Source organism: Amphibalanus amphitrite, unplaced genomic scaffold, assembly GCF_019059575.1.
Source record: "Amphibalanus amphitrite isolate SeventyFive unplaced genomic scaffold, NRLGWU_Aamphi_draft 000054F_arrow, whole genome shotgun sequence".
NCBI lineage: Eukaryota > Metazoa > Arthropoda > Thecostraca > Balanomorpha > Balanidae > Amphibalanus > Amphibalanus amphitrite.
This window is the reverse complement of record NW_024881550.1, coordinates 1449376-1473518: the sequence shown is the minus strand read 5'-3', so window position 1 is coordinate 1473518 and position 24143 is coordinate 1449376. Positions and strand designations below refer to the sequence as shown.

Sequence of the window (24143 nt, the reverse complement as noted above, 5' to 3'; positions counted from 1 at the left end):
CCCCGACTCGCTGGCCTGTGCTGTGTGCTGTGTGTTGTGTTGTGTTGTTTGATAGTGTATTGTTGTGCCTTTTATCATGTCTGCGCCACCTTCCCGTGCTCCCACCGTGTCCCCTCCCCGGGCGGCGGACACCCAGCCCACGATCGATGGCGAGCGTCTCGTGTTGCCCTTCCCTCTGCCTGGCCTCTTGCTATGCCCCGTGGAGGGCTGTGGGACCCGCTACGCTAACTGCAGTGCCTCGACCATGCGTCAGAGCCTGAAGCGCCATGTGAAACGGTGTCACACGGAATTGACCGCTGCCCAGTGGGTGTGTGGGGGGTGCAGGGAGGAGCTGCCCTACCACTTCAACAGGCACGGCTGCTTTGCGCAGCCGGCCGCCGCGGGCCCGGTGGCCATGCCCCACCGGTGCTGGTGCGGCCGCAGTTTCACCACCCGCCGCGGCCTGACCAATCACGCCCGCCTGTGTCGCAGCTCGCCCGTCCACGTGGACACACCCAGTCTGTCCCTGTCCCGTGTGACCGCCGACGCTGACCGACCAGCCCCGGGTGATGACGCCGTCTCCCTGCCCCCGCTCACCCCTCCCGAGGCCCCCGTCCGCGGCTCGGCCTCTGACCCCGGCCCCGGCTCGCCCCGCTCGAGCCTGTCGAGCCCGCTGGCCGACCGGCGCGGCTCCGGTGGCCGGCCGGCCGCCGGTGACGTCACCGACGATGACGTAACCGATGGTGACGTCACCCTGACGCCTGACTGTGAGGTGACACCCCGTCCCGGCCCTGTGACGCCCCGGTCCGGCCCTGTGACGCCCCAGCCCGGCCCTGTGAGTGTCACGGTGGTGCTGCCCCCCGGGTCTGTGTCGCAGTCGCCCGTGCCGTCCCCGGGAGTGATGTCGGACGTGTCTGATGTGACGTCAGTCATGTCTAGTGTGTCCTCCACTGATGTGACCTCCTCCTTCTCGACGTCTGACTCGTCTGGGTCGTCGACCCCGCTCGGCACCCCGTGTGCCCTGACGCCCCGCGCCCGCCGGTCCCTGCGGACCAGCCCGGCCCGGCCCGACCGTCCCAGTGACCCCGTGTCGCCCCCTGCTGACCGAGACCGCCCCAGCCCTCTCCAGCGGCTCGCCCGGCGATTCATGGCGGCGATCGGCCGTGGTGGCCGGCGGCCGGCGGCCCCGGCCCGGCGGGACCCCTCCCCGCCCCGTCCAGACTCACCCCTCCTGCCCCCGTTCCCGCCCTCCCTGGAGGCTTGTCGGCGGTCGGAGAGTGGGAGTGAGCTGGACATCACCCTTGAGACCCCTCCGCGGGCCCCCTCCCCCTCTGACTGGACCCTGCTGGAGGACCTGGCCGTCTCCTCTGACTCCGAGGCGGCGGTGACGGAGGACAGCCTGCCTCTGTCGCTACGGCTGGCCGGCACCGACTCCCCTCCCCTCCCGGTGCCCGCTGACGCTCCGTCCCCCGACAGAGCCCCGACGCCGCCGCTGGACCCGGCTCCGTCCTCCCCGCTCTCCCCAGCTGACTGCCCGCCGCCCGACAGAGCCGAGACGCCGCCGCCGGACGCTGCTCCGCGCTCTGTCCCTGCTCCGGCCTCTGCCTCGTCAGCTGACGGCTCGCCGCCGTCCGCCGCCGGCCGGCCTCCCCCCGCCCCCTCCCCGCCGACTGACTCGGGTAGCGGTAGGGGTGATGAGCGGAGGAGAAAGAGGCGCCGCCGGCGCCGCCGTGACCGGCAGTCCGTCCCTGGTGGCCCGGCCCGTGACGTGCCCGGCCACCCGGCCCCTGACAGTGACCCGACCCCGAGCGGCGCCAGCGACGATGAGGACGGTCCGCTCCCGACCATGGTCTTTTACAGGTCCGACGCCGTGCTGGCCCCGTCCAGTGTCCCTCCCCGCCGTGTGCGGACCCCTCCCGGCTTCCCTTCCCGGGGAGGACGGCCCCCGCCCGGGTTACCGACCCTGGGTGACCGCAGCGCCGCGCCGGCCACTACCGAGGCCCGCTGTGACCGCCCTGGCCCTGAGCCAGCCCGCGACGGTCGTGCCCTCACTGATGACGTGTCCCGCGACACTCCCGGTCCCCTTGCTGTGCATGCCCCGCCCTGCACAGGTGCCCGTGACGACGGCCCGTGCCGTGTCCCTGACGCGCCCCCTGCCACTGTACGCACCTACAGTGAAGTAGTGCGGACCCCCGTCACCCACACCGTGCTGCCCGTGACCCGCCCTGTGCCACCCGTGACCCGTGTCACTCGTGTCCGTGACGGCGACCGTGATAACCGCTCTAACCGTGGTGGCGGTGGCCGTGCTCGCCGCGGTGCTGGTGGCCTGTCCCGTGACCGACCCGGCCCATCCCGTGACCGACCCGACCCCGGCCCGTCCCGTGGTGCGCCCGGCCCGTCCCGTGGCCGTGCTGGTGGCCGTGCTGGTGGTGTGTCGGGCCCGCCCCGTGACCCCGCCGGCCCCCGCCCCACCCGTGGCCGTGGTCCGCCCGGTGACCCCGCTCACCGTGACCGTCCCAGCGTCGCCCGTGACCCAGCCGTGACCCGGCCCGGCCGTGGCCGCTCCGGCGGTGAGCCTACCGGCGCCGGCCGTGGTGCTCGCGGCAGAGGTGGCCGTGGTGGTCGCCCACCCGCTGACCCGCCCCGCGCCGCGCCCCGTGTCCCGCCTGACCCGCCCCGCGGCTCGCCCGGCACTGCAGCCCGTGTCCCGCCCTGTGCTGACCCGCCCCGCGGCTCGCCCGGCACTGCTACTCGTGTGACGCCCGGTGACCCGCCGCGCGCCCCGCCCGGTGACCCCGCCGGCGCTGTGGCTGGTGGACCGCCCCGTGACCCGCCCCGTGACCCTCCCACTGACCTGCCCGCTAACCCGCCCACTGACCGTGACCCCGCCCCTGACCGACCTGCCGGCGGTGCCCGTGGTGGCGGCCGCGGTCGTGGTCGTGGCCGTGGTGCCTCCCGCGGTCGTGACCGAGGTGGTGCCCCCCGTGGCCGGGGTGGTGCTGCTGGTGCCCCCGCTGGTGACCCCGCTGGTGACCCTGACGGTGGTGCCGGTGGCGGTGGCCGTGGTGGTGGTCGTGGCCGTGGCCGCGGCGGCCCTGGCCGTGGTCGGGGCCGTGGTGCCGGCCGTGGTGGTGGTGCTGGAGGTGCTGGTGACCCCGCCGGCGCCCCTGACCCCGCCGTCGCCCCTGACCCCACCCAGCAGGGCCCGGAGCCGACCGAGCTCCAGCAGGAGTTTATCCCGGTCCTGACCGCCCTCCAGGAGACCCGCGCCCCGTGGGAGGAGGTGGAGCGCCAGCTGACCCGGCTGTGCGCCGAGGCGGCCCGGCGCAACGCCGACTACCACGAGCGGCGCCGGCGCCCCGCCCCCTGGCGCCCCCCTAACGAGCGGCCGCCCACTGACCGTCCCCCCGCCGCCCCTCCCGCCGGCGAGCCCCGCCCCCAGCCAGCGGAGCAGGAGCCGGAGCCGGCCGAGGACCACCGGCGGCCCTGGCAGCCGCCGGCCTACGCGGCCGAGGAGGCCAGCCGGCTGCAGCGCCTGTACCGCTCCAACAGGGAGAAGGCGGTGCGGCAGGTCCTGCAGGAGGACTCGCCCCCGTGCCCCGTGCCCGGAGAGCAGCTGGCGGCCCACTTCGCCCCTCCTCCCTGCCCCCCTGTGGAGTGGGACCGGCGGCCGCAGGAGGTCCCTGACCTGACCCCCGCCGCCCCCTCCCCGGCCCTGACCGCCCCGTTCCGGGCTGATGAGGTGTGGGGCCGTCTCCGGCGGGCGGCCAACACCGCCCCCGGCCCTGACGGGCTGCGGTACGCCGCCTGGCGCGCCCTGGACCCCGGCGCCCTGCTGCTGACCCGGGCGTTCGAGCTGTGCCGGCTGGCGCGCCGCGTCCCGCCCACCTGGCTTGTGTCGGAGACGGCCCTCCTCCACAAGGGGGGTGACCCGACCCGGCCCGACAGCTGGCGGCCGATCGCCCTCGGCGCCACGGTGGCGAAACTGTACGCCGGAGTGTGGGCGGACCGGCTCAGTGGGTGGGTGGAGGCGGCTGACATCCTCTCACCAGGTCAGAAGGGTTTCCGGCCCTTCGATGGCGTGCTGGAGCACAACTTTGTGCTCCAGTGCGCCGTCAACAGCGCACGGGAGGACGGGACGGAGGCCCACGTGGCCTTTATTGACCTGGCCAACGCGTTTGGCTCGGTCCCCCACAGCCTCCTTTGGCAGGTGCTGCAGCGGGTCGGAGTGCCGGAGGAGGTGGTGGCCGTCCTGCAGGGCCTGTACGAGGGCAGCGCCACCCGGTACCGGGCCGGGGACGGCCTGACCGCGCCGGTGGCGTGCCAGCGCGGCGTGCGGCAGGGGTGCCCCCTCAGCGGGCTCCTCTTCTCGCTCGCCCTGGAGCCGCTGCTGCGGGCCCTCGCCGCCGCGCAGGTGCGCTGCCTGGCCTACGCCGATGACCTGGCTCTGATTTTCAGCCGGCGCAGCGAGGTCCAGGACGGCCTGGCGCTGCTGGAGCGCGTGTGCGCCTGGGCGGGGCTGACCCCCAACCCGGGGAAGTCGGCCCTGCTCTCCGTCGGCGCCCCCTCCCCGCCCGCCACCCTGTGCGGCGCCCCCTTGCCCCTCATTGACAGGGACGGGGCCTACAGGTACCTCGGCCGACCCGTCGGGCACACCCGCCTGATCCAGCCGCCCCTGCAGGTGGTGGCCGAGGCGCGCCGGGACGCCGCCCGCCTCCTGGGGTCGCCCCTGGCCCCGTGGCAGAAGTTGGACGCCGTGAGGACCTTCATCGCGCCACGGCTGACCCACTGCCTGCGGCTGGGGGTGATCCCCAAGGGCGCCCTGGCGGCGTTTGACCGGTCCTTGCGGTGGCGTGTCAAAGGAGTTCTGAACTTGCCTGTCAACGCCACCAACAGGTACCTCTACAGCCCGACTAAGGCCGGTGGGGTCGGACTGACCCACTTTTCCCAGGAGGCGGACATCCTGCTGGCGGCGGCGACCCAGCGCCTCCTCCATTCCCAGGACCCGGCGGTGGCCGAGCTGGCGGCCGCCGAGCTGGCCGGTGCCGCCCGGCGCCGCGTCCGCCGTGACCCCACCCCGGCCGACCTGGCGGAATACCTAAACGGCGCTCCCATGCGGGACGACGGCGGCGGCGTGTCGTGCCGCTCGACCCGCACCCGTGTGGCCACCACCGCCCTCGCCCGCCGCGCTGCCGTCCGCTGGCGCGCCGCTGACCCCCCTGTCCTGCAGGTGGGGGAGGCGGACGTGGAGCCGCGGCGCGAGTCGCGCGCGCTCCGGGAGGCGGTCCGCCAGACCGAGCTCGCCGAGCTGACCCGCATGCCCCAGCAGGGGAAGGTCTTGGCCTGTGTGGCGGACCAGCCGGTGAGCTCCCACTATATGTATAGCGGGAGCTTCACCCGGTTCGCTGACTGGCGATTCGTCCACAGGGCCCGGCTGGGACTCGTCCCACTCAACGCCTACTCCCGCCGGGCAGGAGCCGACCGCCGGTGCCGGAGGTGCGGGTACGCGGCGGAGACCTTGCCCCATGTAACGAACCATTGCCTGCGGGCACACGCGGAGGCGTACCAGCTGCGGCACAACGCCATCCTGGCCCGGCTGGAGCGCGCCACGCCTGTGTTTGCAGGTGATGACGTGCGGGTCAACCGCCGCGTCCCCGGAATTGACTCCGCCCTCCGCCCTGACCTGGTGGTGACCCGGGGCGACCACGTGTCACTCGTTGATGTCACTGTTGCCTTCGAAAACCGCCCCGAGGCCCTCCGCGCTGCCGCCGCAGACAAGGAGCGCAAGTACGCGCCCCTCGTCCAGGAGCTGCGGCGGCAGGGCAAGACAGCCTCCGTGCACGCCCTCGTGCTGGGGTCCCTGGGGACGTGGGTGCGGGGGAACGAGAGGACGCTGCGTCAGCTGCGCGTGTCCCGCGTGTACGCCCGTCTCATGCGTAAACTCATGGTGAGCGATACGCTGCGGTGGTCACGCGACATTTATATAGAACATATTACCGGGACACGCCAGTATTAGGCACGTGTCGCTGTCGGGCCGACCCCGGGGCCGAGTGAATGTAGTTTGTTGTGTTTTTGTTAATTGTTATGTCTCCAGTGTCGCATGTTTGTGGCCGTCAGTGTGTTTGTAGTCACTTGGTGTTATTTGTTATTATTTGTCACTGTCTCACTTGTGTACTCGTGTGTATGTGTGTGCCTGTGCCCTGGGTGTTCACTGAACAGCACTAGCAGCAGTCGGTGCTAGTTGGCGGCCGCCTCACGGTGGCCCCCTCACCGACCTGCCCGCGTGACCTGGACTACCCTGCGCTGACCCCGCTGACCTGGACCGGACCGTCCCTGATGACCGAGACCGAGCAGCCTGCCTGTGTCTCCGTTGGTGACCGCCAACCCGGCCGTCGTTTCTGACCGAGTCCCAGCTGACCGGCCGCTGACCCCGTGGCCGCCATGAGCTGACCGCTGACCGCCGTCCGTGCAGCCCGCTGACCGCCGTCCGTGCAGCCCGCTGACCGCTGTCCGTGGCCCTCTGACCGAGGTGTCCGCTCCCTGGTGTCCGCCGCCCGGTGTCCGCCCCCCCCCCCCCCGTGACCCCTGTGTCACTGTGTGTGTGCGTGTGTGGTGGGTGTACCGGTGTGTGCCGGTGACCCTTGGCCGTGACCGGTGGCCGTGACCGCCCTGCCGGCGGCTGTAGCTGCCCGTCTGGCGGCCGGCCGCCCGCCGGTGGCTGGAGCCGCCTCACCCGGTGGCTGCGGCTGCTCCGGTGGCTGGAGCCGCCTCACCTGGTGGCTGTGGCTGGCCCCGGTGGCTGGAGCCGCCTCACCCGGTGGCTGTGGCTGCCCCCGGTGGCTGTTGCTGCCCCCGGTGGCTGTGGCTGCCCCCGGTGGCTGGAACCGCCTCACCTGGTGGCCGTGGCTGCCCCCGGTGGCTGTGGCTGCCCCCGGTGGCCGTGGCTGCCCCCGGTGGCTGTGGCTGCCCCCGGTAGCTGTGGCTGCCCCCGGTGGCCGTGGCCGCCCCTCGTCTGTTGGCCGCCTGCCGGTGACCGCCGGGCCGCTCCTGGCGTTCGTCGGCCGCCCTGCGGCGCTCTCCGCCCGGTCACGCTGGACCGATGACCGGGGCCGCTGCCTCGGCGGCCGCTGCCCGTGGTCGCCGTCTGCCGCTGGTGCCGCTGGTGCCGGTCCGTCGGCTGGTGCCGCTGGTGCCGGCCCTGTCGACCGCCGGTGTCTGGCGCACCGTCAAGTGGCTGGTGGCTGCCCTCTCGGTGGCCGCCGTCAAGTGGCCGGTGGCCGCCCTCCCGGCGGCCGCCTTCAAGTGGCCGCTGCCCGTGGCTGGTGGCCTCCCTCCCGGTGGCCGCTGTCAAGTGGCCGGTGGCCGCTCTGCTGATGGCCGGTGGCCGCCTTCAAGTGGCCGCTGCCCGTGGCCGGTGGCCACCCTCCCGGTGGCCGCTGTCAAGTGGCCGGTGGCCGCTTTACTGATGGCCGGTGGCCGCCCTCCCGGCGGCCGCCTTCAAGTGGCCGATGGCCGGTGGCCGCCCTCCCGGTGGCCGCCATCAAGTGGCCGCTGCCTGTGGCCGGTGGCCGCCCTCCCGGCGGCCGCCTTCAAGTGGCCGAAGCCGGTGGCCGCCCTCTCGGTGGCCACCTCCGTGACCGCCGCCCGGCTCGTGACCGCGGCTGTCCGTGCGCCGCGCTGCGCCCCGCCGCCCGGCGCCGACCGTTCTCCCCGAGACTGTCGGTCGGTCGGGGCTGTCGGTGCGCCGGGCCGCACCCCGTGCCGGCGCCCGCCGCTGCGGACTGGAGACTGTTCCGGCCCGTCGGCCGGCGCTCGTTGGTGCCGCGGTGCCCGTCGCTCGGCGCTGGCTGGCGCCGCCTGGTGACCGCGTCGCGAACTAGTGAGTGTGGTGTGACGTGGGGTGGGGAGTGTTGGGGTGGGAGTGATAGGACGGGGTGGGACGGGACTGTTAGGTCGAACAGTGGCCTCCGCTGGCCGTGGCCGCCGTAGACGATCCACCGTGATCGCCCGTGGACGATCTGCCGCAGCGGCCGTAGGCCGTCTCTGTGACCGCCCGTCGGCTGTCCACCGTGACCGCCTGGCCGACTGGCACCCACCTGTGCCGGTCCTGGCGTTCTAGCGCCCGTGCGCGCCCCCGTGACACTAGCTGTGCCGCCTTGGCCCGGTGACCAGTGCCCGGCCGCCCAGTGAGAGGTGACCGTTGGTCACTGAGTGTGACAGACCAAAGACTGTGTGAGCCCACAGCTCGACCAGTGACTGTATCGGCATGCAGTGACCGCCACTGCAGTGCCGTGGGGCGGGGAGTATGGGGATGGGACAGGGCGGGGGAGGGGACGGGAGTGTTATGTGTATTTAATGTGTAATATGTAGTATGTGTCCTCTTGATGTCCGTCACCACCTGACGCGGCGTGACCGACTCCTGGCACCTCTATAGTGGCCGCACGAACCCCTCAGGTTCTCAGTCGGGCTCCGTCCGCCCACCGCTGTACCGACCGACTTCCTGGCCAACATGTGGGCGGGTCGGACCGACTCAATGTGTGTAGTAATGTATGTGGGTGTGTGGGGCGGGGTGGGAAGGGACGGGTGGCGGTGGGGAGACTGTGTGTACCTCCAATGTGTGTAACCGAGTGTCCTGCCCCATGTGTCATTGCACGCAGTATATACTGTGCCAGTGCCGATTGGAGCCTGTGTTGACTCAGTGACCTATCCGGTCTCTTAGCGCCTACCGTCCCTGATCGGCTCTATCGGCGCCAAATGTGTATGTAATGTGTTTGATCTGCGCTCTTAGAGCCATTTCTTGGCCATGATGTAGTTGAACCACAACGACTGGCCTGTGTGGTCCTCGAGCGCCTGCAGCCCCTTGCTTGACAAGGAGGCCCATTGTATGTATCTGTATGTGTAATGTCTCGTTTAGTTAGCTCACTTTTGTTGCCTGACGATGGTTAGCCCGTGTTGTGTAAGGCCCTATTTGTGGCGTTTTCACGTCCGTGGTCCTCGTTGCCACCGACCCGATGTTGTAAATGTATGTGTTTGCCGTGCTGGTGCCTCTCGTGGCCCGCTGCAGTATTGTTGGCCGTATGGTGTTTGCAACGTAGCCTGATGCCGATTAAGGCTCACTTGCTGTCCGTGGCCCTACTGCCGCGGACCCTTCATGTACCTTCCGTGACCTCACGACTATCGGTCTGCCTGGTCCGATGGCGTCCGACGCCTTTGTATGATATGCTACTGCCCAACTGATGTGCTGCGTATCTCGGTCGGCCCGCACTCTGGGCTCGTCTGGCCCCCCTCTACCCCCCCCCCCCTTCCCCGGCACCCTCTGTCCCCTGTGGCCCCGGGGTCGTGGCCGGCCGCTGTCGGTCGACCCTCCCCGGTGCCGCACGGGGTCACGGTGCCCTCCCTGCCCCGAGGCGGTGGTGTGGGGTCGGCGCCCTCCGGTGGGTCTCGGCCGGTGTGGGTCGGGAGAGGGACCCCTGACCCTCCCCCTCCCCTGCTGTGGGTGCGGTGGCACGCGGCTTGTGGTGCTGGAGTGTGGTCTGGGCGGCTTGGTTGGCGGTGGCCTCCAGCGCCCTCCCACGTCCCCGCTTGGTGCGCTGGTGAGCGCTACGCTTTTGGTGCTGGTGATGGTGACCAATGCGTTGGAGCAGTCGGCTGGCCGGGGTGGCAGCGCTGCGGGGTGGCCCGGACCGCTGGTCGGGCCAGGTCAGGACGGCCTGCAGTAGACCCGGGGCACACAGGCTGCCCGGGAGCTGCCGAGTAGCAGCTGTGATGGTCCTAGTTATGGAGCTTACCCGCCACCCCCCCTCCCTCCCTGGCCCGCCCCGCCGGCCCGCCGTGGTGCCTCCCCCACTGCCGCCTCCCTCCCCTCCCCCGCCTCCCTCGCCAGCTTGCCCGGGGTGTGTGGACGACCGCCTTGGTGACCCGCTGGGTCTATTGCTATCACCTTGTAATCCCATATGTGCATGGACTGTACACGGACGTGGCATGACTGTTGCCACCCGTATCGAATTGTCTGTACCTTCACCAAATGCCTGTTATCACCATGTACTTTTTTGAATAAAAAAAATCTGTTCTTATCAGCTTAATATCTGATACGTCCCCTACATGGGGACCAGAATATTAAACTGATTTTTGGACTTTGGCGGGGTTTTTGGAGCTTGCTCCAGCCCTGCCGCGGGTTGGCCTGGCATTGCACTACAGCCAGGATCGGCCCACTTTTGTTATCATGCGTTGTGATATGTGGTGAAAATAAAAGGATAAAGATACTTTTAAGATATATGACAATAAAAATTGACAAAACATGAAAATACGCCTCTTTTTGATCATGGTCATAGACAAACGCTCATACTAAATGGAATAAAAATGCGGGTATCGGCAAATTGTACCTGTGACCCCTCAATGTCCCTGAGGTCATCTCAGGTCATGAAGAAAAATGACCCAATCAATATCATTATGATTATAGACGTTTTTTTTTCTCGAATTCCACTACTACGTGCCGCCCCCGACCCGAGCCACGATAACCGCTACAATAGGCGAATTAATTCACGCATTTATTTTGTTCCCAGACAATCGACATCTTTCAAGTACACGGTGCATCGGCGTCCTAAAATGTGACTGGAAAGGCCGCTCTATCTGGTGAAACTCAGTAAAGACGGTGCATCATCATCTAACTGAGGTACCTGTAAAGCTGACATCTTTATCACTATTCATTCGGTATCATGTGATGGACAGTGGGGATGCGTGTGGGAAGTTGTGGGTGACGACAGCTTTGCCTTACGTAAAGCATCATATGCTTTTAAAACTTTTCTCTTTGCATTAGTTTTGCTATAGCGTGAGGCGTGCAATCGTAGGTATCGAAATGAAAAAAGTAACTGGCAAAATAGCAGTATCTATCGACATTCCTAAGATCTGTGCTTTGGTAAGGTCCTGACAAATGCTTTATTTATTCATATTAGCCGTTTTCACGACGGCCATCTGGTACACATTTGATGCACAGGTGGTACAGATAAAGTGCAGAATTGGTCAAATCAGGTTCGGTGTGTCCTCTTAGCAGCTATCAGCTAGCACTACTAGCTTATATGCACTAATTTCTTATATGCCTGCTTTGTCATATTTTCAGAGAGCATCATCGATTAAAACACTGTAATAAATTCATAAAATGAAGCTATTTGCTGTAAAAGAAAGTACGTGCAGATTTGATCACATCAGGTGCATTCGCCGGATAGACCGTCGTGAAAATGCCCATTAACTACTATTAAGATACATTTTTGTCGATACGTGCCTTATTCGTTACGTACATGATTAATCAGTACTTTTGCTGACGTACATGTGCAATACGTACTTTTGCGATGCATGCTTTTGTCTGCATGCAGCTAGGGGGGGGGGGGGGGGGGGGGGGGGTAGAGCGCTGCCATACGTCGTGGTGTTCGACTGTGCTGCCATCTGATGTCGCACGACTGATAACTGTCGGCGCGGCGCCGCCGTCTCCATTTGCGTGTGTACAAACGCACGGTCGAGAGCCACTAATTCGAAATTATTTCGAGTTTGGCGATCTTTTGTGCTTACAGATACTTACCATGGTGAGGATAAACTGAAACTGCGTATACTTTGAATGTAACATAATGGACCACTCTTATCACTCGCCGTGGCCACTAGCGCTCACGCTATAGCTCTGCATCGTTACTAGTACTAATAGTTATCCCTTAACTGCATAAGTATCTTAAAGTGTTGTGCTTAAGTATCGCTTCTCGGCCTTTTGGCTAAGATCAAAGTGTAGTATCTGTTCTTATCAGCTTAATATCTGATACGTCCCCTACATGGGGACCAGAATATTAAACTGATTTTTGGACTTTGGCGGGGTTTTTGGAGCTTGCTCCAGCCCTGCCGCGGGTTGGCCTGGCATTGCACTACAGCCAGGATCGGCCCACTTTTGTTATCATGCGTTGTGATATGTAGTGAAATAAAAGGATAAAGATACTTTTAAGATATCTGACAATAAAAATTGACAAAACATGAAAAAACGCCTCTTTTTGATCACGGTCATAGACAAACGCTCATACTAAATGGAAGAAAAATGCGGGTATCGGCAAATTGTACCTGTGACCCCTCAATGTCCCTGAGGTCATCTCAGGTCATGAATAAAAATGACCCAATCAATATCATTATGATTATAGACGTTTTTTTTTTCTCGAATTCCGCTACTACGTGCCGCCCCCGACCCGAGCCACGATAACCGCTACAATAGGCGAATTAATTCACGCATTTATTTTGTTCCCAGACAATCGACATCTTTCAAGTACACGGTGCATCGGCGTCCTAAAATGTGACTGGCAAGGCCGCTCTATCTGGTGAAACTCAGTAAAGACGGTGCATCATCATCTAACTGAGGTACCTGTAAAGCTGACATCTTTATCACTATTCATTCGGTATCTGTGATGGACAGTGGGGATGCGTGTGGGAAGTTGTGGGTGACGACAGCTTTGCCTTACGTAAAGCATCATATGTTTTTAAAACTTTTCTCTTTGCATTAGTTTTGCTACAGTGTGAGGCGTGCAATCGTAGGTATATCGAAATGAAAAAAGTAACTGGCAAAATAGCAGTATCTATCGACATTCCCAAGATCTGTGCTTTGGTAAGGTCCTGACAAATGCTTTATTTATTCATATTAGCCGTTTTCACGACGGCCATCTGGTACACATTTGATGCACAGGTGGTACAGATAAAGTGCAGAATTGGTCAAATCAGGTTCGGTGTGTCCTCTTAGCAGCTATCAGCTAGCACTACTAGCTTATATGCACTAATTTCTTATATGCCTGCTTTGTCATATTTTCAGAGAGCATCATCGATTAAAACACTGTAATAAATTCATAAAATGAAGCTATTTGCTGTAAAAGAAAGTACGTGCAGATTTGATCACATCAGGTGCATTCGCCGGATAGACCGTCGTGAAAATGCCCATTAACTACTATTAAGATACATTTTTGTCGATACGTGCCTTATTCGTTACGTACATGATTAATCAGTACTTTTGCTGACGTACATGTGCAATACGTACTTTTGCGATGCATGCTTTTGTCTGCATGCAGCTAGGGGGGGGGGGGGGGGGGTAGAGCGCTGCCATACGTCGTGGTGTTCGACTGTGCTGCCATCTGATGTCGCACGACTGATAACTGTCGGCGCGGCGCCGCCGTCTCCATTTGCGTGTGTACAAACGCACGGTCGAGAGCCACTAATTCGAAATTATTTCGAGTTTGGCGATCTTTTGTGCTTACAGATACTTACCATGGTGAGGATAAACTGAAACTGCGTATACTTTGAATGTAACATAATGGACCACTCTTATCACTCGCCGTGGCCACTAGCGCTCACGCTATAGCTCTGCATCGTTACTAGTACTAATAGTTATCCCTTAACTGCATAAGTATCTTAAAGTGTTGTGCTTAAGTATCGCTTCTCGGCCTTTTGGCTAAGATCAAAGTGTAGTATCTGTGGGTTGTTTAACCTATTTTAACTCGCGCGAGGCGCTTTTTGACTTTGATCTTGGCCAAAGGGTCGGGAATTGTATTCCCCTGTATTCCCTGTGACCTTGAGCAGTGCCGTGTTGCTGTGCCCGTCCGCATGGTGTCGCCACCGTCGCCGCCTGCCGAGGAGGGGGCGCCGCTGCTGCTCTACACCAGGTGAGACCGCGCGGCGACTGCCTCCCCCCCCCCGCCCCCCTAATTCGTGGCCTCCTGCCGTCCGTGGATCCTGCTGCCACCGACAAACGTAGTAGATATGTGTTCGTCCAGACCGGATGCCCTTTGTGGCCGACTATTGCTGATGGCCGTGTTCTGTTCGTAGCCTGCTGCCGATCGAGGCTCCCCTGTCGTCCGTGGCCCCGCTGCCACCGACCCGTCATTGACGCTCAGTGACCTTACGCTGACTAACCTGTTTGGTCTGATGACGCCCAGCGTCCCTGTACGATTCGCTGATGCGTGCACCGAAGTGCTGTGTTTCTCGGTCGGCCCGCACTCCGGGCTCGTCTGGCCCCCCTCTACCCCCCCCCCCCTTCCCCGGCACCCTCTGTCCCCTGTGGCCCCGGGGTCGTGGCCGGCCGCTGTCGGTCGACCCTCCCCGGTGCCGCACGGGGTCACGGTGCCCTCCCTGCCCCGAGGCGGTGGTGCGGGGTCGGCGCCCTCCGGTGGGTCTCGGCCGGTGTGGGCCGGGAGCGGGACCCCTGAAACCCCTCCCCTGCTCTCCCCTGGCCATGGTGGCTGAGCCTGGTGGTGGCTGGTGAGCCGTGCCGTAGCATGGCTGCACCGACACAGTAGTGGCTAAGTGCCCCTAGCTGTTGGTTTAGAGGTAGCACTGGTGAGCGCTGCTCTAGTGGTGATGGTGACGGGTCGCTACGGCGACGGGCATGGCGGGCCCTCGTGGCCGCCCCGACCGAGTGTCGGTCCTGACTGGTGCCGGTGTGCACAGCAGGTGCCCTGCTTTGGTGATGGTGGCTGACGCCGTTAGTGATTCCCGGCTCCCCCCCCCCACCCCTCCGTGGCCCGCCCCGCCGGCCCGCCGTGGTGCCTCCCCCACTGCCGCCTCCCTCCTCCCCCTCCCCCGTTCCTCCCGCCAGCCCTGCCCGGGGTGTGTGGCCGACCGCCATGGTGACCCTCTGGGGTCTGTTGCTATTCTCTACTGTCTACTGAAACATGGTGTTGTTGACGGACCGGCATGACTGTTGCCGCCGTATGTGATGTTCTGTTTTTGTACTGTCGTTCTTGTAATCACCATGTACTTTTTTGAATAAAAAAAAATCTGTTCTTATCAGCTTAATATCTGATACGTCCCCTACATGGGGACCAGAATATTAAACTGATTTTTGGACTTTGGCGGGGTTTTTGGAGCTTGCTCCAGCCCTGCCGCGGGTTGGCCTGGCATTGCACTACAGCCAGGATCGGCCCACTTTTGTTATCATGCGTTGTGATATGTAGTGAAATAAAAGGATAAAGATACTTTTAAGATATCTGACAATAAAAATTGACAAAACATGAAAAAACGCCTCTTTTTGATCACGGTCATAGACAAACGCTCATACTAAATGGAAGAAAAATGCGGGTATCGGCAAATTGTACCTGTGACCCCTCAATGTCCCTGAGGTCATCTCAGGTCATGAATAAAAATGACCCAATCAATATCATTATGATTATAGACGTTTTTTTTTCTCGAATTCCGCTACTACGTGCCGCCCCCGACCCGAGCCACGATAACCGCTACAATAGGCGAATTAATTCACGCATTTATTTTGTTCCCAGACAATCGACATCTTTCAAGTACACGGTGCATCGGCGTCCTAAAATGTGACTGGCAAGGCCGCTCTATCTGGTGAAACTCAGTAAAGACGGTGCATCATCATCTAACTGAGGTACCTGTAAAGCTGACATCTTTATCACTATTCATTCGGTATCTGTGATGGACAGTGGGGATGCGTGTGGGAAGTTGTGGGTGACGACAGCTTTGCCTTACGTAAAGCATCATATGTTTTTAAAACTTTTCTCTTTGCATTAGTTTTGCTACAGTGTGAGGCGTGCAATCGTAGGTATATCGAAATGAAAAAAGTAACTGGCAAAATAGCAGTATCTATCGACATTCCCAAGATCTGTGCTTTGGTAAGGTCCTGACAAATGCTTTATTTATTCATATTAGCCGTTTTCACGACGGCCATCTGGTACACATTTGATGCACAGGTGGTACAGATAAAGTGCAGAATTGGTCAAATCAGGTTCGGTGTGTCCTCTTAGCAGCTATCAGCTAGCACTACTAGCTTATATGCACTAATTTCTTATATGCCTGCTTTGTCATATTTTCAGAGAGCATCATCGATTAAAACACTGTAATAAATTCATAAAATGAAGCTATTTGCTGTAAAAGAAAGTACGTGCAGATTTGATCACATCAGGTGCATTCGCCGGATAGACCGTCGTGAAAATGCCCATTAACTACTATTAAGATACATTTTTGTCGATACGTGCCTTATTCGTTACGTACATGATTAATCAGTACTTTTGCTGACGTACATGTGCAATACGTACTTTTGCGATGCATGCTTTTGTCTGCATGCAGCTAGGGGGGGGGGTAGAGCTAGGGGGGGGGGGGGTAGAGCGCTGCCATACGTCGTGGTGTTCGACTGTGCTGCCATCTGATGTCGCACGACTGATAACTGTCGGCGCGGCGCCGCCGTCTCCATTTGCGTGTGTACAAACGCACGGTCGAGAGCCACTAATTCGAAATTATTTCGAGTTTGGCGATCTTTTGTGCTTACAGATACTTACCATGGTGAGGATAAACTGAAACTGCGTATACTTTGAATGTAACATAATGGACCACTCTTATCACTCGCCGTGGCCACTAGCGCTCACGCTATAGCTCTGCATCGTTACTAGTACTAATAGTTATCCCTTAACTGCATAAGTATCTTAAAGTGTTGTGCTTAAGTATCGCTTCTCGGCCTTTTGGCTAAGATCAAAGTGTAGTATCTGTGGGGCATTCCCCCGGTATTTGCACATGATCGCGGCTCATTGGTCGGGATAGACATGCTTTTGGTTGGCTACCTTTCTTTTACAAAGCACGCCGCTAAAACATGCTCTATACGCTAAAAAATCTGTTCTTATCAGCTTAATATCTGATACGTCCCCTACATGGGGACCAGAATATTAAACTGATTTTTGGACTTTGGCGGGGTTTTTGGAGCTTGCTCCAGCCCTGCCGCGGGTTGGCCTGGCATTGCACTACAGCCAGGATCGGCCCACTTTTGTTATCATGCGTTGTGATATGTAGTGAAATAAAAGGATAAAGATACTTTTAAGATATCTGACAATAAAAATTGACAAAACATGAAAAAACGCCTCTTTTTGATCACGGTCATAGACAAACGCTCATACTAAATGGAAGAAAAATGCGGGTATCGGCAAATTGTACCTGTGACCCCTCAATGTCCCTGAGGTCATCTCAGGTCATGAATAAAAATGACCCAATCAATATCATTATGATTATAGACGTTTTTTTTTCTCGAATTCCGCTACTACGTGCCGCCCCCGACCCGAGCCACGATAACCGCTACAATAGGCGAATTAATTCACGCATTTATTTTGTTCCCAGACAATCGACATCTTTCAAGTACACGGTGCATCGGCGTCCTAAAATGTGACTGGCAAGGCCGCTCTATCTGGTGAAACTCAGTAAAGACGGTGCATCATCATCTAACTGAGGTACCTGTAAAGCTGACATCTTTATCACTATTCATTCGGTATCTGTGATGGACAGTGGGGATGCGTGTGGGAAGTTGTGGGTGACGACAGCTTTGCCTTACGTAAAGCATCATATGTTTTTAAAACTTTTCTCTTTGCATTAGTTTTGCTACAGTGTGAGGCGTGCAATCGTAGGTATATCGAAATGAAAAAAGTAACTGGCAAAATAGCAGTATCTATCGACATTCCCAAGATCTGTGCTTTGGTAAGGTCCTGACAAATGCTTTATTTATTCATATTAGCCGTTTTCACGACGGCCATCTGGTACACATTTGATGCACAGGTGGTACAGATAAAGTGCAGAATTGGTCAAATCAGGTTCGGTGTGTCCTCTTAGCAGCTATCAGCTAGCACTACTAGCTTATATGCACTAATTTCTTATATGCCTGCTTTGTCATATTTTCAGAGAGCATCATCGATTAAAACACTGTAATAAATTCATAAAATGAAGCTATTTGCTGTAAAAGAAAGTACGTGCAGATTTGATCACATCAGGTGCATTCGCCGGATAGACCGTCGTGAAAATGCCCATTAACTACTATTAAGATACATTTTTGTCGATACGTGCCTTATTCGTTACGTACATGATTAATCAGTACTTTTGCTGACGTACATGTGCAATACGTACTTTTGCGATGCATGCTTTTGTCTGCATGCAGCTAGGGGGGGGGGGGGGGTAGAGCGCTGCCATACGTCGTGGTGTTCGACTGTGCTGCCATCTGATGTCGCACGACTGATAACTGTCGGCGCGGCGCCGCCGTCTCCATTTGCGTGTGTACAAACGCACGGTCGAGAGCCACTAATTCGAAATTATTTCGAGTTTGGCGATCTTTTGTGCTTACAGATACTTACCATGGTGAGGATAAACTGAAACTGCGTATACTTTGAATGTAACATAATGGACCACTCTTATCACTCGCCGTGGCCACTAGCGCTCACGCTATAGCTCTGCATCGTTACTAGTACTAATAGTTATCCCTTAACTGCATAAGTATCTTAAAGTGTTGTGCTTAAGTATCGCTTCTCGGCCTTTTGGCTAAGATCAAAGTGTAGTATCTGTGGGTTTGTTGACCTATTTTGAAGTCGCGCGAGGCGCTTTTCACTTTGATTTTAGCCAAAAGGTCGGGAATTGTATTCCCTGTCGGATCTGTGGTGTGCAGTGTTTCTGTGCCAGTCCGCGTGGTGTCGCCACCGTCGCCGCCTGCCGAGGAGGGGGCGCTGCTGCTGCTCTACACCAGGTGAGACCGCGCGGCGACTGCCTCTCCCCCCCCCCCCGGCTTCCGGGCAACGGCCTTCAGCCGTTGACCGGTTTTCAAAGGTTTCGCGCCAAAACCCAGACCGTTGGGATTTGGCGCCAAACCTTTGAATTTGAACTCCCTTCCCGCCCTTTTCTCTTCTAACGCCGGCCTGCTGATCAACGTTTCTTGTTTTTGCTAATTCTTTATTCGATATCGTATGCCTTAATTATACCCATTTTCGGCTTGTTTCGCACCTAAATTGTCCTTGTTCCGCCCGCGTTACTCTGTCTTTCGGTCCCGGCCTCGCCGCGTGGTTTCCCGGTGCCCGAGCCGGCGCCCCCCGACTCACTGGCTTGTGTTGTGCTGTGTTGTGGTGTGAGTTGGTGTAGTGTATTGTATTGCCTCGCTGTGCTATTGCGTCTCTCATACCATGTCTGTGTCACCGCACCATGACCCCCCCGTGTCCCTTCCCCGGGCGGCGGACACCCAGCCCACTCTCGTGGATGGCCGACTGGTGCTCCCGTTCCCTCTCCCCGGCCTGCTCATGTGCCCAGTGGAGAACTGTGGGACGCGGTACGCCAACACCGGTCCGTCAGTGCTTCGGCAAAGCTTGAAGCGTCATATCGCTCGCTGCCACGTGGACCTGACCTCTGCCCAGTGGGTCTGTGGGGGCTGTCACGAGGAGCTGCCCTACCACCTGTCCCGGCACGGCTGTTTCGCGCAGCCGGCCGCCGCCGGCCCGGTGGCCATGCCCCACCGCTGCTGGTGTGGCCGGAGTTTTACGACCCGGCGCGGCCTGACTAACCATGCCCGCCTGTGCCGCCGCTCCCCCGTCCACGTGGACACGCCGTCCCTCCCGCCGACCGCTGACACTGACCGACCAGCCCCGGGTGATGACGCCGTCTCCCTGCCCCCGCTCACCCCTCCCGAGGCCCCCGTCCGCGGCTCGGCCTCTGACCCCGGCCCCGGCTCGCCCCGCTCGAGTGTGTCGAGCCCGCTGGCCGACCGGCGCGGCTCCGGTGGCCGGCCGGCCGCCGATGACGTCACCGACGGTGATGGAGGCTCCCCCGCGCCGTCTGACGTCTCTGACAGTGACGTCACCGTGGTGTCCCACTCGCCGTCTGTTGACCATGGCCCCGTGACGCCCCGGCCCGGCCCCGTGACGCCCCGGCCCGGCCCCGTGACGCCCCGGCCCGGCCCTGTGACGCCCCGGCCCTTCCCCGTGAGGGTTACTGTGGTGCTGCCCCCCGGGTCTGTGCCCCAGTCGCCCGTCCCGTCACCGGGAGTGATGTCGGACGTGTCCGATGTGACGTCAGTCATGCCTAGTGTGTCCTCCATTGATGGGTCGGCCACCCCGACCTCTGACTCGTCTGGGTCGTCCACCCCGCTCGGCACCCCGTGTGCCCTGACGCCCCGCGTCCGCCGGTCCCTGGCATCCCTGCGGACCAGCCCGGCCCGACCCGACCCTCCCGGTGACCCCGTGTCGCCCCCCGCCGACCGGGACCGTCCCAGCCCCCTCCAGCGGCTCGCCCGGCGATTCATGGCGGCGATCGGCCGTGGCGGCCGGCGGCCGGCGGCCCCGGCCCGGCGGGACCCCGCCCCGCCCCGTCCAGACTCACCCCTCCTGCCCCCGTTCCCGCCCTCCCTGGAGGCTTGTCGGCGGTCGGAGAGTGGGAGTGAGCTGGACATCACCCTGGAGACCCCACCGCGGGCCCCCTCCCCCTCTGACTGGACCCTGCTGGAGGACCTGGCCGTCTCCTCCGACTCCGAGGCGGCCGTGACGGAGGACAGCCTGCCGCTGTCGCTGCGGCTGGCCGGCACCGACTCCCCTCCCCTCCCGGTGGCCGCTGACGCTCCGTCCCCCGACAGAGCCCCGACGCCGCCGCTGGATCCGGCTCCGTCCTCCCCGCTCTCCCCAGCTGACTGCCCGCCGCCCGACAGAGCCGAGACGCCGCCGCCGGACGCTGCTCCGCGCTCTGTCCCTGCTCCGGCCTCTGCCTCGTCAGCTGACGGCTCGCCGCCGGCCGCCGCCGGCCGGCCTCCCCCCGCCCCCTCCCCGCCGACTGACTCGGGTAGCGGAGCGGTGGGGTGATGAGCGGAGGGGAAGGAGGCGCCGCCGGCGCCGCCGTGACCGGCGTGGACCGGTCCCGAGTGACCCGGCCCGTGACATGCCCGGCCACCCGGCCCCTGGCAGTGACCCGACCCCGAGCGGCGCCAGCGATGATGAGGACGGTCCGCTCCCGACCATGGTCTTTTACAGGTCCGACGCCGTGCTGGCCCCGTCCAGTGTCCCTCCCCGCCGTGTGCGGACCCCTCCCGGCTTCCCTTCCCGGGGAGGACGGCCCCCGCCCGGGTTCCCGGCCCTGGGTGACCGTAGCGCCGCGCCGGCCACTACCGAGGCCCGCTGTGACCGCCCTGGCACTGAGCCAGCCCGCGACGGTCGTGCCCTCACTGATGACGTGTCACGCGACACTCCCGGTCCCCGTGCTGTGCATGCCCCGCCCTGCACAGGTGCCCGTGACGACGGCCCGCGCCGTGTCCCTGACGCGCCCGCTGCCGCTGTACGCACCTACAGTGAAGTAGTGCGGACCCCCGTCACCCACACCGTGCCGCCCGTGACCCGCCCTGTGCCACCCGTGACCCGTGTCACTCGTGTCCGTGACGGCGACCGTGATAACCGCTCTAACCGTGGCGGAGGTGGCCGTGCTCGCCGCGGTGCTGGTGGCCCGTCCCGTGACCGACCCGGCCCTTCCCGTGACCGACCCGACCCCGGCCCGTCCCGTGGCGCGCCCGGCCCGTCCCGTGGCCGTGCTGGTGGCCGTGCCGGTGGTGTGTCGGACCCGCCCCGTGACCCCGCCGGCCCCCGCCCCACCCGTGGCCGCGGTCCGCCCGGTGACCCCGCTCACCGTGACCGTCCCAGCGTCGCCCGTGACCCTGCCGTGACCCGGCCCGGCAGTGGCCGCTCCGGCGGTGAGCCTGCCGGCGCCGGCCGTGGTGCTCGCGGCAGAGGTGGCCGTGGTGGTCGCCCACCCGCTGACCCGCCCCGCGCCGTGCCCCGTGTCCCGCCTGACCCGCCCCGCGGCTCGCCCGGTGCTGCAGCCCGTGTCCCGCCCTGTGCTGACTCGCCCCGCGGCTCGCCCGGCACTGCTACTCGTGTGACGCCCGGTGACCCGCCGCGCGCCCCACCCGGTGACCCCGCCGGCGCTGTGGCTGGTGGACCGCCCCGTGCTCCGCCCCGTGACCCGCCCCGTGACCCGCCCGGTGACCTGCCCACTGACCCGCCCACTGACCGTGACCCCGCCCCTGGCCGACCTGCCAGCGGTGCCCGTAGTGGCGGCCGCGGTCGTGGTCGTGGCCGTGGTGCCTCCCGCGGTCGTGGCCGAGGTGGTGCCTCCCGTGGCCGGGGTGGTGCTGCTGGTGCCCCCGCTGGTGACCCCGCTGGTGACCCTGACGGTGGTGCCGGTGGCGGTGGCCGCGGTGGCGGTCGTGGCCGTGGCCGCGGCGGCCCTGGCCGTGGTCGGGGCCGTGGTGCCGGCCGTGGTGGTGGTGCTGGAGGTGCTGGTGACCCCGCCGGCGCCCCTGACCCCGCCGGCGCCCCTGACCCCACCCAGCAGGGCCCGGAGCCGACCGAGCTGCAGCAGCAGTTCCTCCCGGTCCTAACCGCCCTGCAGGAGACCCGCGCCCCGTGGGAGGAGGTGGAGCGCCAGCTCACCCGGCTGTGCGCCGAGGCGGCCCGGCGTAACGCCGACTACCATGAGCGGCGCCGGCGCCCCGCCCCCTGGCGCCCCCCTAACGAGCGGCCGCCAGCTGACCGTCCCCCCGCCGCCCCTCCCGCCGGCGAGCCCCGCCCCCAGCCAGCGGAGCAGGAGCCGGAGCCGGCCGAGGACCACCGGCGTCCCTGGCAGCCGCCGGCCTACGCGGCCGAGGAGGCCAGCCGGCTGCAGCGGCTGTACCGCTCCAACAGGGAGAAGGCGGTGCGGCAGGTGCTGCGGGAGGAGACGCCCCCGTGCCCCGTGCCCGGCGAGCAGCTGGCGGCCCACTTCGCCCCTCCTCCCTGCCCCCCTGTGGAGTGGGACCGGCGGCCGCAGGAGGTCCCTGACCTGACCCCCGCCGCCCCCTCCCCGGCCCTGACCGCCCCGTTTCGGGCTGATGAGGTGTGGGGCCGTCTCCGGCGGGCGGCCAACACCGCCCCCGGCCCTGACGGGATGCGCTATGCGGCCTGGCGCGCCCTCGACCCCGACGCCCTGCTACTGACCCGTGCTTTTGAGCTGTGTCGGCTGGCGCGCCGCGTCCCGCCCACCTGGCTGGTGTCAGAGACGGCCCTCCTCCACAAGGGGGGTGACCCGACCCGGCCCGACAGCTGGCGGCCCATCGCCCTCGGCGCCACGGTCGCCAAGCTGTACGCTGGTGTGTGGGCCGACCGTCTGTCCGGGTGGGTGGAGGCCGCTGACCTCCTCTCCACAGGCCAGAAAGGGTTCCGGCCGTACGATGGTGTGCTGGAGCACAACTTTGTGCTCCAGTGCGCCGTCAACAGCGCACGGGAGGACGGGACGGAGGCCCACGTGGCCTTTATCGACCTGGCCAACGCGTTTGGCTCGGTCCCCCACAGCCTCCTTTGGCAGGTCTTGCAGCGGATCGGCGTGCCGGAGGACGTCGTGGCCGTCCTGCAGGGCCTGTACGAGGGGAGCGCCACCCGGTACCGGGCCGGGGACGGCCTGACCGCACCGGTGGCGTGCCAGCGCGGCGTGCGGCAGGGGTGCCCCCTCAGCGGCCTCCTCTTTTCGCTCGCCCTGGAGCCGCTGCTGCGGGCCCTCGCCGCCGCGCAGGTGCGCTGCCTCGCCTACGCTGACGACCTGGCTCTGATTTTCAGCCGGCGCAGCGAGGTCCAGGACGGCCTGGCACTGCTGGAGCGCGTGTGCGCCTGGGCCGGGCTGACCCCCAACCCGGGGAAGTCGGCCCTGCTCTCCGTCGGCGCCCCCTCCCCGCCCGCCGCCCTGTGCGGTGCCCCCCTGCCCCTCATTGACCGGGACGGGGCCTACAGGTACCTGGGCCGGCCTGTGGGGCACACCCGCCTGACCCAGCCTCCCCTGCAGGTGGTGGCCGAGGCGCGCCGGGACGCCGCTCGCCTGCTGGGGTCGCCCCTGGCCCCGTGGCAGAAGTTGGACGCGGTGAGGACGTTCATCGCCCCACGGCTGACCCACTGCCTGCGGCTGGGGGTGATCCCCAAGGGCGCCCTGGCCGCTTTTGACCGTTCCCTCAGGTGGCGGGTCAAAGGTGTGCTGAACCTGCCGGTGAACGCCACCAACCGTTATCTGTATAGCCCGACCACTGCCGGTGGCGTGGGTCTGACCCACTTTTCACAGGAGGCGGACATCCTGCTGGCGGCGGCCACCCAGCGCCTCCTCCACTCCCGTGACCCGGCGGTGGCCGAGCTGGCGGCCGCCGAGCTGACCGGTGCCGCCCGGCGCCGTGTCCGCCGTGACCCGACCCCAGCCGACCTGGCGGAGTATTTGAACGGCGCTCCGATGCGGGACGACGGCGGCGGCGTGTCCTGCCGCTCGACCCGCACCCGTGTCGCCACCACCGCCCTCGCCCGCCGCGCCGCCGTCCGCTGGCGCGCCGCTGACCCCCCTGTCCTGCAGGTGGGGGA

At 63.2% G+C, this 24143-nt stretch overlaps 3 non-coding genes and 4 pseudogenes across 3 annotated transcripts; all 7 read left to right on the top strand.

Moving 5' to 3' along the window:
- Positions 1-10012: 10012 nt before the first annotated feature.
- On the top strand, positions 10013-10196 carry LOC122378090. Its single transcript, XR_006255979.1, has one exon. It is a non-coding gene; the product is annotated as a U2 spliceosomal RNA (small nuclear RNA).
- A 1519-nt stretch (positions 10197-11715) lies between these two features.
- LOC122378068 lies at positions 11716-11908 on the top strand. The gene has a single exon (XR_006255976.1). It is a non-coding gene; the product is annotated as a U2 spliceosomal RNA (small nuclear RNA).
- Positions 11909-13421: 1513 nt separating this feature from the next.
- LOC122378083 lies at positions 13422-13565 on the top strand (annotated as a pseudogene).
- A 1169-nt stretch (positions 13566-14734) lies between these two features.
- Positions 14735-14919, top strand: LOC122378058. The gene has a single exon (XR_006255974.1). It is a non-coding gene; the product is annotated as a U2 spliceosomal RNA (small nuclear RNA).
- A 1525-nt stretch (positions 14920-16444) lies between these two features.
- Positions 16445-16564, top strand: LOC122378095 (annotated as a pseudogene).
- Positions 16565-16584: 20 nt separating this feature from the next.
- On the top strand, positions 16585-16762 carry LOC122378075 (annotated as a pseudogene).
- Positions 16763-18271: 1509 nt separating this feature from the next.
- On the top strand, positions 18272-18441 carry LOC122378087 (annotated as a pseudogene).
- Positions 18442-24143: the final 5702 nt, after the last annotated feature.